The 14,353-nt window shown below is 42.4% G+C and overlaps 1 long non-coding RNA gene across 1 annotated transcript in view; it reads left to right on the top strand.

Annotated features, from left to right (window-relative positions):
• LOC311521126 overlaps positions 1 to 14,353 on the top strand; it is a 495,541-nt gene that overhangs the window by 300,067 nt on the left and 181,121 nt on the right. The window lies entirely within an intron of this gene.

The raw sequence follows: 14,353 nt of genomic DNA, 5'->3' as shown, positions 1-14,353 counted from the left end.
GTGTAGCCATACACTCATTAAAACACTAAGGGTATCTTCAAACAGTTCATGGAACTCAATTGTGTCATTGTCAGCTGCAGTCATAGGAGCACCAACCAATATGATTGACATTAACTGTCTTTTCCAAAGGCAAATTGTAATGATTCTGTCACTGGATTATATACAATCACACTTTTGTCTCCTGGGATAAGATAAATGTAACTCAGGATCTGAGAAAGTGAGAGAAAACTGAACAGTACACTCATCCATTATCATGAAATGACCCCAACCATTCTGTCACAGCTCTCAGATTCCACATATATCTTTTGTACATCTTTCCAATTCTTTGGTCACAGTGGTGAGATTTTTTCCTCTCCCCCCTACATTCCATGTTCCGTACATGATTCAGGTCACTCTCTTCCTTTGTACAAACATTCCTTGGCACTTTACTTTTTGAAGGGTTTGATACACAACCATCATAACTGTACTCTTAGGCTACGTCCACACTTGGAATCCTTCTTCAAGCTCAAGTAGACATTCTTATGCTAGCTCAAGGAGAGCTAGCACACTAAAAATAGCATATGCTGGCAGCACTGATAGTGGTAACGAGCAGAACAGACTTGTCACACAGTGCAAGGCAGCTAGCCTATGTCCCCGCTCACCACTGCCCAGGGTACTGGAGCTACACTATTATTGTTAATGCATTAGCATCAAGCTAGTATATCTACTCAAGATGAGAATCTCACTCCGCAGCTCCAAATGTAAATGTAGTTTTGGTGGCTGGAAATTCCTGTCCTAAATAACTTGATGTGCTTCTTGGTTTCGGGGGGGGGGTCTCAAAATTTAGCATCACATGTGGATCATGATAGCTCCCATGCAACATCTTGCCACGAAAAGTATGTCTTCTATTTAAAGTCAGAACAAAGCCTCCTTTTCAAGGGTTTCGTTCTCCCATGAATTCTTGCTGGGAGTCCAGATTCTTCACTGGATCTAGTAGTCAAAGTAAAAAGGAGACAGCTTGTTTAAAATTCTCATCCCAGTTGTGGCACTTGACACAATATAGAGGAACTGCAGCAGCATAACATAGTTCTTAAAAACCTTAGATCCAGCTGTAAGTGCGGAAGTGTAGGTGTAGCCTAAATAGAATCCAGAGATGTTTCAGTTTAAGCATGACAACGGCTTAAAGATCCCTTAGCCTCCTCCCCCCTAGGCTGTGAGTTTGGAGTTGTGACTCTTAGGGGCCAGTGCAGAATCTTTCCATTTCAGTTTCATTTTCTTTAGGAGATCCTGCCTGTAGGTCGAAATCCTTCCACTTTATCCTCTTATAAGGAAAAGAGACGAGGAGAGTGGCTGGATATTAACAATCGTACACCACTGGGGAAGCGAACAGGTCCTAGCAGCTCTGGGACTACAATTCCCAATTGCCTTCTGCTTGGCTGGCAGAGAAGAACATGGGCAGAGATTTGAGGGGTGTTGCCCCCAACTATATATCAGAGGTTTTCAAACTGGGGCACACCTCTCCTATGGGGGGCATGGAGAAATGTTCAGGGTGAGCAGCAATGCTAGGCTGCTCCATGCCCCAGCTCACTCATTAAGTACACTGTAACTTTATGTGCCACAACAATTGGTAAATCTGGACGTTTGACCTATACCTATTCTTAACAGTATTAAGCCCCCTTTCCCTTCACCACCCCACCCCAAATACAGAAGTCAAAGTACACCTAAGAAAAAGGGAGCCTTGATCCACCCATATTTCAAGGCTCCAGGTACAGGCTCTGGACAGAGTTAGCAGCATGGGTTTTCAAATCACAAACTGTCCTCTTGGGATTACTTTTTTTTCTCACTAGTTTGTTTCCTTTGTTTAATGGGTTTGTCTTCACAGAAAAACACCTGGAACACAGTAACAGGCCCTAGACAATGTCTACACAGCAAAGAAAAACCATGGCTGGCCAGTGCCTGCCACCTAGGCTCAAACCTAGTGGGGTAGTTTTGTTGCTGTGTTGACTTCCAGGCACCAGCTTGCGTTCTGAGACTTAGGAGGGCTCCAGCCTGAGCCTGGACATCCACACAGTGATGAAACCGTGTGAACCCAAGTCAGCCATGGGTTTTAATTTGCTTGGTAGACATACCCAGAGGCTTCCTTTCTGAGCCTTAAAGGGCCAGCACCGCATATTGCAGGTATGCATCTACCAGTTAGTTGATTGTTTATTTGCAGCTATAAATATTCTACATTTTAGCATCTCTGTATCTCTTTTTTGGACTCTAGCTTCAAACTATTTCTAAGAAATGTTGGAAATGATTAAAATCTTTCATCGAAAAGAAAAGATTCTCATAAAAATCACACTTTCCAGACTTGAATTTTGTAATTAATCATCGCAATTTTAATTTGGGAATTCACGTTATCTTACAGATGTTGTGCTGATACACACAAGTGCCAGCAGTTTCATGGTGGCTGATACTGCAGTCAGCAAGAGACAGAAAAGAGGGGTGTGGAATTGACTTTTGGGTATGATGGAATGGCTAAAGCCGTAGCCCAGACTGTGGTGCTAGAAATCAATATCTAACATGTTGATTTTAAAGTCCAATAGATAAAGATACAATAATTGAAGTGTCTCAGTGCAAGTGCACTCCACAACCATAAGACGTGAGAGCCATCATTACTTCATGCATGCATACTAAGACAGGAGGAAACACAAAGACTGAAAGCAAGAGGAAAAAACACATGAAAGAAATGGAATGTTGTGCAGGCATACATATCAAGTCTGGTTTTGTACAAGTCACTGTCTTGCAACTTGTCTACTTAAGAGAGCCTGTAACATCAATGTAGTGAAAGTGTCATACTATGGCACTGTGATTGGTACAATTAAGCAAAGTACAACAAAAAATGTGCCCAAATGCAAATACCATTTGAAAACTGCTTCTGGACAGTTTATTTAACGGCTCTGGCTGCTGTCTCAGGTACAGGACCTGAGATCATTTTAAGAAGACCTGGAACTACAGCAGAGTCAAGTATGTTCTGTGGGAGGTAGAATCAGGCCCCCAGGGTTGTATGTAAAGATACAATATGGTGGAGGGAGAGAAGTCTTCCATATTTTGAATATACTTGTTTAAATAGGCTTAAAGAGATGCTGTTGCAAGAAGGTGCAATTTATACTTCCTTGCAGCAATGAGAACTGTTAAAGTGCAGGAATCACTCACTCCAGAAGAGGATATGCTTGTACCACTGTTCTCTACTGGGGGTTCTGCCAAGGGAAAGCAGCTGTAAATTTTGATCAGGCTACTATAAGAACCTCACCTGCAGAAGCTGCCCACAGACTGCTGAATCAACAATTCCCCATGCTGCCCTGGTCAGCTTATTTCAATGGTCACCATCACCTGCTTTAGAGTGTTTAATGATGGGAAGAAGGATGCAAATGCTGGACATTGTTGCTACCCCTCTCTGGGTTCTGTTTTCTCTGCCTACAATTGACAGAAGCCAACATAACCCTGGGCTTAATCTAGCCCCATAAATATGCAAAAAATGTTTCTATAGCTCCCCATATAGTAGTCAGTCAAGTTGCTTTGCAACAAGAGCTCAAGTTGTATCACAGATCTACATCAAGTTCAGACAGTATAACCACAGGGGGAAGAGTGTTTGAATGGGAGTAAAAATGAATAAATAAAGTTTTGCTTAATGACAGCTGGATGGCAATTAGCATATCTGCCTTCAAGACTTTCCACTTTGATTTAATAGGCAATATCCAGGAAAATAGTACATAGATCTTATTGTCGCTGTCTCCCCTCCCCCACAACAGAAATTACAATTTCCCAATGTGATACTTTTACATTGTTAGCTAACAACAAAAGTTAAAGCTTTTTCTCTTTAGACAAAATCTATAGTACCGGATATCTCAACTTTCCCTAATGCAAGTAATCAGCTACACTAATCCCCAGCAGCTCTACTGGTAAAATTGGATCACAGATGAGCTCAAAAATACATCCAGGTTTTACTTTCTCCCTTTAAACTACTTTTTTTTTTTGGCGGGGGGGGTCTTGTCTCTTACCTTTCTGATACCAAATGATAGGAAATTATCATATGCACAAATCTCCTGCAGCCAATTCAGGCCTTGTATTCCTGCATTCTGTGAGGTGGACTGAAGAATGATAGACAATATTTAAAAGAAAAATCCCACCCTGGAGAGTTGTAGTTGGAGCTAATAAAAACAGTGATTAATTTACATGTACAGCTACCTTCGAGGCCTACCATCATCCACTTGACAGGATGGAGCAGCCTGATCTACTGAATGAATATTTCATAGGAAAACTTGGCTCTTGCTGATAAACAAGGGAGATATGTTGGTGGCAGGACTGCCACTGGCCAACTGTTCTCAGAGCAAAAGAATTGCTCTGAGTGACAATGATCTTTGGAGCATATAAATGGAATATGCTAGGCTACGCAGTTTTACCAGAGATTTTTGATTCCGTGACTTTATGATCTTTCACATTTTGTTGCTGTTTTGGGGGTTCCATAATGTTGGCATGCATTTGCTTTTAAGAAACTAATCTGATGTGGTGTGGTGTTTGTTTTTTTTTGTTTTTTTTTTTAAATAGGAGGAAAGGTACCAGAAGTAGAATAGGTTTCAGAGTAGCAGCCGCGTTAGTCTGTATTCGCAAAAAGAAAAGGACTTGTGGCACCTTATGCTCAAATAAATTTGTTAGTCTAAGCTTTCATGAGCTACAGCTCACTTCATCGGATGCATTCAGTGGAAAATATAGTGGGGAGATTTATATACATAGAGAACATGAAACAATGGGTGTTATCATTCTCTTGTTACAGTGTGTATGGTCACTTAAGGTGAGCTGTTACCAGCAGGAGAGCAGGGGGGAAAAAACCTTTGTAGTGATGATCAAGGTGAGCCATTTCCAGCAGTTGACAAGAACGTCTGAGGAATAGTGGGAGGTGGAGGGGGAGAATAAACATGGGGAAATAGTTTTACTTTGTGTTTATGACCTATCCACTCCCAGTCTCTATTCAAGCCTAAGTTAATTGTATCCAGTTTGCAAATTAATTGCAATTCAGCAGTCTCCCGTTTGGAGTCTGTTTTTGAAGTTTTTTTGTTGAAGAATCGCAACTTTTAGGTCTGTAATCAAGTGACCACAGAGATGGGCATGTTCTCCGACTGGTTTTTGAATGTTCTAATTCTTGACGTCTGATTTGTGTCCATTTAGTCTTTTTACATAGAGACTGTCCAGTTTGACCAATGTACATGGCAGAGGGGCATTGCTGGCACATGATGGCATATATCACATTGGTAGATGTGCAGGTGAACGAGCCTCTGATAGCGTGGCTGATATGATTAGGCCCTATGATGGTGTCCCCTGAATAGATATGTGGACACAGTTGGCAATGGGCTTTGATGCAAAGATAGGTTCCTGGGTTAGTGGTTCTGTTGTGTGGTTGCTGGTGAATATTTACTTCAGGTTGGGGGGCTGTCTGTAAGCAAGGACTGGCCTGTCTCTCAAGATCTGTGAGAGTGATGGGTCATCCTTCAGGATAGGTCGTAGACCCTTGATGATGCGTTGGAGAGGTTTTAGTTGAGGGCTGAAGGTGATGGCTAGTGGCGTTCTCTTGTTTTCTTTGTTAGTCCTGTCCTGTAGTAGGTGACTTCTGGGTACTCTTCTTGCTCTGTCAATCTGATTCTTCGCTTCAACAGGTAGGTGTTGTAATTGTAAGAATGCTTGATAGAGATGTTGTAGGTGTTTGTCTCTGTCTGAGGGGTTGGAGCAAATGCGGTTGTATCATAGAGCTTGGCTGTAGACAATGGATCGTGTGGTGTGGTCTGGATGAAAGCTGTAGGCATGTAGGTAGGAATAGCGGTCAGTAGGTTTCCGGTATAGGGCGGTGTTTATGTGACCATTGCTTATTAGCTGTTAGCACCGTAGTGTCCAGGAAGTGGATCTCTTGTGTGGACTGGACCAGGCTGAGGTTGATGGTGGGATGGAAATTGTTGAAATCATGGTGGAATTCCTCAAGGGCTTCTTTTCCATGGGTCCAGATGAAGAGGTCATCAATGTAGCGCAAGTAGAGTAGGGGCATTATGGGACGAGAGCTGAGGAAGCGTTGTTCTAAGTCAGCCATAAAAATGTTGGCATACTGTGGGGCCATGCAGGTACCCATAGCAGTGCTGCTGATCAAGTAGAATAATATTTCTGCCTCACACAAGGATGTGATGGTTCAGACCTTTTCATCTGAGTTGCGGGGGGGTCACGACATAAGTCATGGGTGATTTAGAGCAAAGTGTTTTACAGGTCCCATAGACATCTATTTTGTACATCAGACAAAGTATCTGCAAACCAACTCTTGCTAGGTGCAAACTTTGTTTATACCTCTAATTTCTCATTACCATTGGTATGGAAATATGGATTATTGATTGAGTCCATTTTATGGAAGAGAGGACCAAATTTTTCAAAGTTGTCTCTCTCTAAATATTTATTTGGTATTTAAAATACTCATTTTAGGGATAAGTAATGATTTAGGTTTCTAGAAATCAAATGGGTGTGTCTAAGATGGGTATTTAGGTGATTTTGCTTAAGTTGAGGCCTCCCAAGTTTTAAAAGTGGGCTTCTGTTGCATATTGTATGTGAGGTCTGCACTGCAGATCTGATAACAGGCTTTTGTCCCAGTGTTTGAAGAAGCAATTGTTTTCCTGAATTCTTGAGTACTACCGTCAATGATATTAACATAGTTCTGGGAACAGTGTTTCCTAGTTTCCGGTACTGACAGGCTTACTGGTAGTTTTTGTCATGTTGGATCACAATTTGACCTACATAAGAGAAATATCCATTATTGTTTTATTTCTTCATCAGAAAAATCAAGATGGATTAAGAGAGCCTGTCTGCAGGACATTTCCCACACTTGGAGGTCTATGCCTAACACCCTTTTGAAACAATTGTCACACAACACTTCTAACTTGATTTAGACTGTTTCAGACTAATAAACCTCATTGTATGTACATATTACAAAAGACTTGCTATCCTCAAGGATATCTCTTGTATCATCCTTAACATTAAGCAGAAACACAACATGTTTAGCGCAAAGTTTTTATATACAACCTAATTCCCATTTATTCCCAGAAAAGGGAATGTCAACCAGTGTGATTTGCAGAACTGCAGTACACAGGAAACAAATATTTATTTATCTTGCAATTGTTTAAAATAGGACCAGATCCTACTACCCTTACTCATGCTGAATAGTATTTCCCTCTGAGAAATCATTACTCCTGTGAGACTGCTCAAGCAGTAAGGTATTACTAAGGCCTGGTCTAAACTACAAGGTTAGGTTGATTTTAAAATGACTGCATCCACAAAACAATCCCATTCTGTCGACCTAAAGGGCTCTTAAAATCGACTTCTGTACTCCCTGATGAGGGCAGTAGCACTACAATCGACCTGGCTGGGTTGAATTTGGGGTAGTGTGGACGCAAATCAATGGTATTGGCCTCAAGGAGCTGTCCCAGAATGCTCCATTGTGACCACTCTGGACAGCACTTTGAACTCCGATGCACTAGCCTGGTACACAGAAAAAGCCCCGGGAACTTTTGAATTTCATTTTTTGTTTGGTCAGCGTGGTGAACTCAGCAGTACAGGTGACCATGCAGTCTGCCCAGAATCATAGAGTGTAGAATGTTTCTACACTCCCCCTATCATCTCCATCCCTGAGGTTATCGCAGATTAGAAGGTGAAAAAAATGCACTCATGATGACCTGTTTTCTGAGTTCATGCAGTCCTCCTGCACTGATAGGGCACAGCTTAATGCATGGGGGCATTCAGTGGCAGATGCCAGGAAAGAATTAAGTGAGCATGGAGAGCAGAGGCAGGATGCAATGCTGAGGCTAATGGGAGAGCAAATGGACATGATGAAGCATCTGTTGGAGCTGCAGGAAAGCCAACAAGAGCACAGACCCCCCGCTGCATCCACTGTATAACCGCCTACCCTCCTCACCTAGACACCCAAGAATGCGGGAGGGTGGGACTCCGGGCACCCAGCCACTCTACTCCAGCGGATGGCCCAACCAACAGAAGGCTGTCATTCAAACAATTTGATTTTTAGTGTGGCTACAATAAGCAATGTGGCCTTGTCCTTCCCTCCTCCTGCACCCTACCCGGGCTACCTTGTCTGTTATCTCTTTATTAAATTTAAAAAAAAAAAGAGAGAATGCATGGTCTCCAAAACAATAGTTACTTTATTTTGAATAGGGGAGGGTGGTTGGCTTACAGGGAATTAAAATCAACAAAGGGAGAGGGTTTGCATCGAGGAGAAACACACAACTGTCACACCGAAGCCTGGTCAGTCATGAAACTGGTTTTCAAAGCCTCTCTGATGCACAATGCACCTTGCTGTGCTCTTCTAATTGCCCTGGTGTCTGACTGCTCAAAATCGGACATCAGGCAATTTGCCTCAACCTCCCATCCTGCCTTAAACGTCTTCCCCCTTACTCTCACAGATCTTATGGAGCACACAGCAAGCAGTAATAACAATGGGAATGTTGGTTGCGCCGAGGTCTGACCTAGTCAGCAAACAGTGCCAGCGAGCTTTTAAGCGTGCAAAGGCACATTCTACCACTGTTCTGCACTTGCTCAGCCTATAGTTGATTTGCTCCTTACTACTGTCCAGGCTTCATGAGCCATGGGAGCAAAGGGTAGGTGCGACAGCATGATGCTGCAGGCTGGGAGAGCAGCCTGAGGTGAAGCCTCCTGCTCATAGGATATTCCAGGCAGGCCTGAATCTCCATGAGAGGAAACTTAAAGAAGAGAATGACCTGGAGCCTCTGGCTCCCATTTGGTGCTCTAAGAGAAGAATAGCCATGTCTGTCCAGGCACCCCTGATTGACCTCACCCAGGAGACATACAATGGCTATCAGTCTTACTGCAGTGTCTGCCACAAAGGCAAAGAGCTGCTGTTGTGTAGCAATGCAGTACCGCGTCTGTCAGCAGCACCCAGGAGACGTATGGTGACGGTAAGCTGAGTGGGCTCCATGCTTGCCATAGTATGGCGTCTGCGTGGGTAATCAAGGAAAAAAGGTGCAAAATGATTGTCTGCCATTGCTTTCATGGAGGGAGGGAGGCCTGATGACATGTACCCAAAACCACCCTCGACAATGTTTTTGCCCCATCAGGCATTGGAAGCTTAACCCAGAATTCCAATGGGCGGCAGAGACTGCAGGAACTGTGGGATAGCTACCCACAGTGCACCATTTTGCAAGTCAATGCTAGCCACAGTAGTGAGGACACATTCTGCTGACTTAATACGCTTAGTGTGGACATACGCAATCGACTTCTGTAAAATCAACCTAATTTCGTAGTGCAGACATACCCTAAGAGTGCATGTGCGTGGCAGAATTTGGCCCATAGCCACTAGGTTATGTCAATAAGAATGGGTCTGGGATTTGGTGGTTTTAGTTGTTAAGAAATTTTAAAGTGTTAGCTCCATTGTGTAGACTTTTTTTCTCATTCAATATTTTATTTGTGTATTAATGGATATCAATAAAAATGGCATGCAGTGATGCCTACAGAGGAAAGAAAAAGATAGCATTAATAGAAGGTATTATATAGGGTTTTCAAATATGCTAAAGCTGTTGGGTGTGTTTAAGGTGCAAAATGGTGTAATAGAGCCTGTGGTACTGCATTTTCTTTTAGGTAAATAGTTTTGTTCCTGGGCATGCATCTAACGGAGAGGGGGTGGAGCGCGAGAGGGAGAGCTCTGCTTTGCTATAATTTTATATACTTGAGCTCTAGCAACAGCAACAAAACATTCTGAATGTTTCTTTATATGGGCTGTACCTTAAAAATATAGGAGGTGGGGTTGGGGTGGAAGCTTCCTGTGAATGGGAGGTCAAGGGATAGGAGGGGAGATCCTGAGACTCTGGTGGGGGAGGTGAGGGAGATAGTTTGTAGGGGAAAAGGTGTCCCGGTCGTTCCTCACCAGAGTTCTTGGGGTGATGATATGCCCCACAGCCATGTTGCAGCTGGCGCATATGCTCCTGCCCCTCCCCTGGGTCAGGTGTCTCCACCAGGACCTGGAGCGTCTGGAATGTGAGACTGTACTGGGCCAAGGAGTCATACCTGCTTCCCAGCAGGCAGCTTTACGTCTTGCATTATAGTGGCCGCTTCCCCTGCCTTCCTGGTGACTGTATGTTACATAGCTGGTCCTGCTCTAGCCTCAGAGAGATTGTGGGGGTGTAAAACATTTTTTGGGGGACAAATAGATCCTCTCCCTGCAGTATTTTCCAGGGGGAGGGGTGCTAGCCTCATCTGCCCTTGCCTAAATGTTTGCATTGAAAAGGCTGACATTGTAAAACTTGATTTTCTCTGTGTAAAGCCCAGTTGAACAGCAGTTCTGTAGAACTATTCATTTGAGCTTAATTACTCTCACTGGAAATCAGACTTCCCAAAGAGAGGGGGAGGCATGGGCAGAGCCTGGAAAAATGATGACTTTTTAGGGAAGTATGGACAGCTGTGTCCCAGTATACCAATTCAGCAGGTATTCCCCTAAAGCAGGGAGGGAGTGGGTCACACCTAGGGTTGCCAGTTTTGGTTGGATGTATTCTGGGATATTTCATCTTTAATTAAAGATTGTCTTTAATTCCTGGAGCCTTGAGGCCAATCCTGGAGCACTGGCAACCCTAATCACCCCTGCCCCCATTTACCCACTTAGAATCCTTTTGAGGCCTCCAGAAATCCTGGCAGCACTAGCAATCTTGATTTCTGTCCCTTTAATATGAGGCAAGTTTATGCCTGGCTCCTGTATGGCTGATGTAGAGGAAGAAAGATCTTGTTGTTCCCTCTCTGCCCAGGCTAGTGCAGTTTCACAGGGATAGGCATAATTTAGTAATATTTTGAAAGAATTTCATCTTAGCAATTAGCCAGGCTGTACTGTGAATGGATTACTCTTCCATTTTTTCCAGCTATTTTTTTTCCTTAGAAGTGTCTCACTTTTTTGTTTTTTAAAAGCCTGTTTCCCCTCTACACCCCTCGTCCCAGTTCCAAGGTGAACTGTGCCTTTGATCCATCAGTTAGTCTCTCTGTAGCCACCTTTTCCAAGTGGTAGGCCTGTGCCTTCATTTCACTCCTCAGGATAGAATTTCACAATCTACTCAAATTTTAGACAGGATACCCAAGTCACAGCACCCCAATTCACCATGTGTGATTCCTCAGCAGGGCCAACTTAATATTGGCACCCGCTATAGATTTCCCTTTGGGACTTACAAGATCAGTTTGGAAAATGCAGTGACTGTTTTCAGCAAGCTGTTGTCTAAGTAGTATTTAGTTATCCATAGGAATAGAACATATAGAACGGAAACGATTAAAATAACATACTTTCAAGGTCTTTTGTTACCTTGACTAAATCTTACCCATTCCTTGCGTGAGTCTTCACTTGTCACAGCAGTCTCCTCAGAGTCAGGGCTGAGAAACACAGAATGCTTCCATGCAGTCTCACTCAATCTGACACCCTTCTCTTTTCACCCTTCCTTTCCCAGTGCCGCCCCCCCCCCATTTGTCTCTCCTGATTTTCACAGGCTCTTTTTAAAACTTATTTATCATTATCAAAGTCCCTCCTAGTCCTGGGCCCCTTGAACCTGGTCAGTCTGGTTTATGCCTCTTTCTGGGGCACTCAAAGCTTGGCTTCCAGAAGTGCATTCACTGTATTGTCCATCTGAACACCATCAACATTACGTTAAAATCATTGCCTGCTTGATTTTCAGGAGGACTTCGCTGAAGTTGATAGGTCTATTGTGGAATGAAGGATTACTTAAAGGTTGAGATCTTGGTCTCATTTATGTCACAGAGTGCATTTGACTCAGAGTAAAGAAGGCAGAATCTGGGCTTTAAATGGACTTTGTTTTTGTATATCCCCCCCCAAGCTATTTCAAGAAATATTCTCCCACCTTCAAAGCACTATTACCCAGAGTCTCATTAAGTCCCTTTGACAGCTAATTAGTAGCAATTCTTGCTGGTGCAATGTAAATGATTGACAAAAAGATTGGATTTATGAGAAAAAATTAAAATAACTAAATATTTATAAATGAAATCTGCTAGTGATTGAAACAGGTATGAATAGGGGTAATGAGTACATGTATCCCAGGAAAACATGGACTGAACATCAGGAAATACTTCTACATAGTGAAATCTATTAGAACTTAAAATAGACTCTGAAGCAAACTGATGGAAGCCCCATCCAATCAGCGAGTCATTTGAAATTTGGAGTGCCTAGAGCATATCAGAATAGATCGTAGGAAATAATGGAGTACTGACAGTGGGATGGACTGTGCAAGCATTCCTTATTAGTCTCCATCTGTTGTCTATGGGCTCCAAGATTGTATTAGTGAATTCCAAAATTTGCATAAAAATTCCACCATGCCTGACTGAGATAGAGGGACCCCTTGTGAAATAGTACTTGGGTATGTAATCAAAATGTGAAGTCTATGCTGAATTTCTAATATAGTGTGTTATAAACCAAGAGATGAGAGTTGCTTATGGACAGACCCCCAGACATGTGAACTACTTCTGCAACATCAAGAGAAGGGACTATCACTAAACAAAAACATCAGAAGGGATATTACACAGGTTGATTCAGAAAGGAATGCTTAGACTAGTGTGAGATGACTTTTCAGGAGTGAGGGGTAAGATTCTCAAATATGGTAAATCTTCATGAGATTGGGACATTTGGTGATGGATTCACAGAGGGGATAGTCAGGCTCCTTCATAGAAACAAACCTACAAGGGGAGAGTAAGACATTCTCTCTCTAACCCAGCATAAGATTGTGGGCTGGACCTATGGGAATGGGGGATGGGGGGATGACCTTTTGCTCTCTAACGGTATGTTACTAGTTTGTATATCTTCATTTATATAACTTATGAGAATACCTTCTCTAGAAAGCCTATAGTAAAACTGAAGTTTTGATAAGGGAATGTTTGTTTTAGTTTGTTTGTAAATTATTTTTGTCTATGCTTTGTTCACTACAAAATAAGTAACTTAGTTTAAAAATAAGAGTTGACATTAGTTTGGGAAATTCATGATGGTCATTCATTTTAGGAGAGTGTTGAACAGGTACCCAACCCAGAGGGCCTGCAAAGCTACAAGGGCCTATGAACCAAGACACTATACTCTGGTGTCATTCTAAGAGTGGAGAGTCATGGGTTTCCACTCTAGTTAAATAGGAGTGGCAAAAGACCCCCCCCTACACACACCTGAGAGTAACACTGAAAAAACAAAAATAGGGACAGAGATGCAGGGTGGCCTATAATTCTGTCCCAACATCAAACTAATAGCACAATAAATGACACAGTACAGACAAGGCAAAACACTATATTCCATATCGGGTGTAAATGAAGTTCATAGTGTACGCACCCACAAGGAGTAAAATCCTGGCCTACACTATGGGCTTGTCTATGCTACCACTTCTGTCGTAAATACCCCCCTGAGCGACATAAGTTACATTGACAGAAGCACCAGTGTGGACAGCACTATGTTGCTCCATCCTCAGAGGTTTTTAAGACCCGGATTGACAAAGCCCTGGCTGGGATGATTTAGTTGGTGTTGGTCCTGCTTTGAGGAGAGGGTTGGACTAGATGACCTCCTGAGGCCTCTTCCAACCCTAATCTTCAATGCTTGTTTGTTTGGGAGCTGAGGTGGAGAAAGTGGAAAATAAACCCTTTCAGACAGTCATGTGCCAGATGAAATAATACAAGCAAGAGTACAAGTCCTATAGTTCTGTTGACCCAGGGAGAGGAAGTGATGCTAACACTGGGACAAAAGCTCCTAATTCTCCAGACTTCTAATTTGGTTTTGTCTGCCTCTCCTTTGAGGCACTGACAGAGTGTATTCTAAACATCCCTTATTTATCTGAATGTGATGGTTATATGTAAAATTTTGTAAGGCAGGAGGTTCTTATAGAACAAACATTTTTAAGAAAACCTGATCTAAAGAGCTTGAAACTAAATTAAATGAAATATAGACACTTCTGGTTTGTGATGCATGAGGCATGATCTTTTATTAGAATGACTTCCGTTGGTGAAAGAGACAAGCTTTTGAGCTACATAGAGCTCTTCAGGTAACCTGAAAGCTTGTCTCTTTTTCACTAACAGAAGTTGGTCCAATAAAGGACATTACCTCACCCACCTTGTTTCTCTAATATCCTAGTAACCAACATGGCTACCGCAACACTGCATACAACTGATTTTAATGTGACATTTGTGGAGTATCAGGAAATGTTAATTTATTTCTATGCTTAAACTATCTTTAACATGTCCGCTTTTTGTAAAACTTCAAATTCTAAAATAAATGTTCTGGAAAATATTTTAATTTGCCCATATCTTTATATCTAATCAATAGTCT

The sequence above is a fragment of the Lepidochelys olivacea genome (assembly GCF_965140295.1).
Source record: "Lepidochelys olivacea isolate rLepOli2 genome assembly, chromosome: 5".
Lineage (NCBI taxonomy): Eukaryota > Metazoa > Chordata > Testudines > Cheloniidae > Lepidochelys > Lepidochelys olivacea.
Note: the sequence above shows the minus strand (reverse complement) of the source record. Positions and strands in the feature narration are given on the sequence as shown.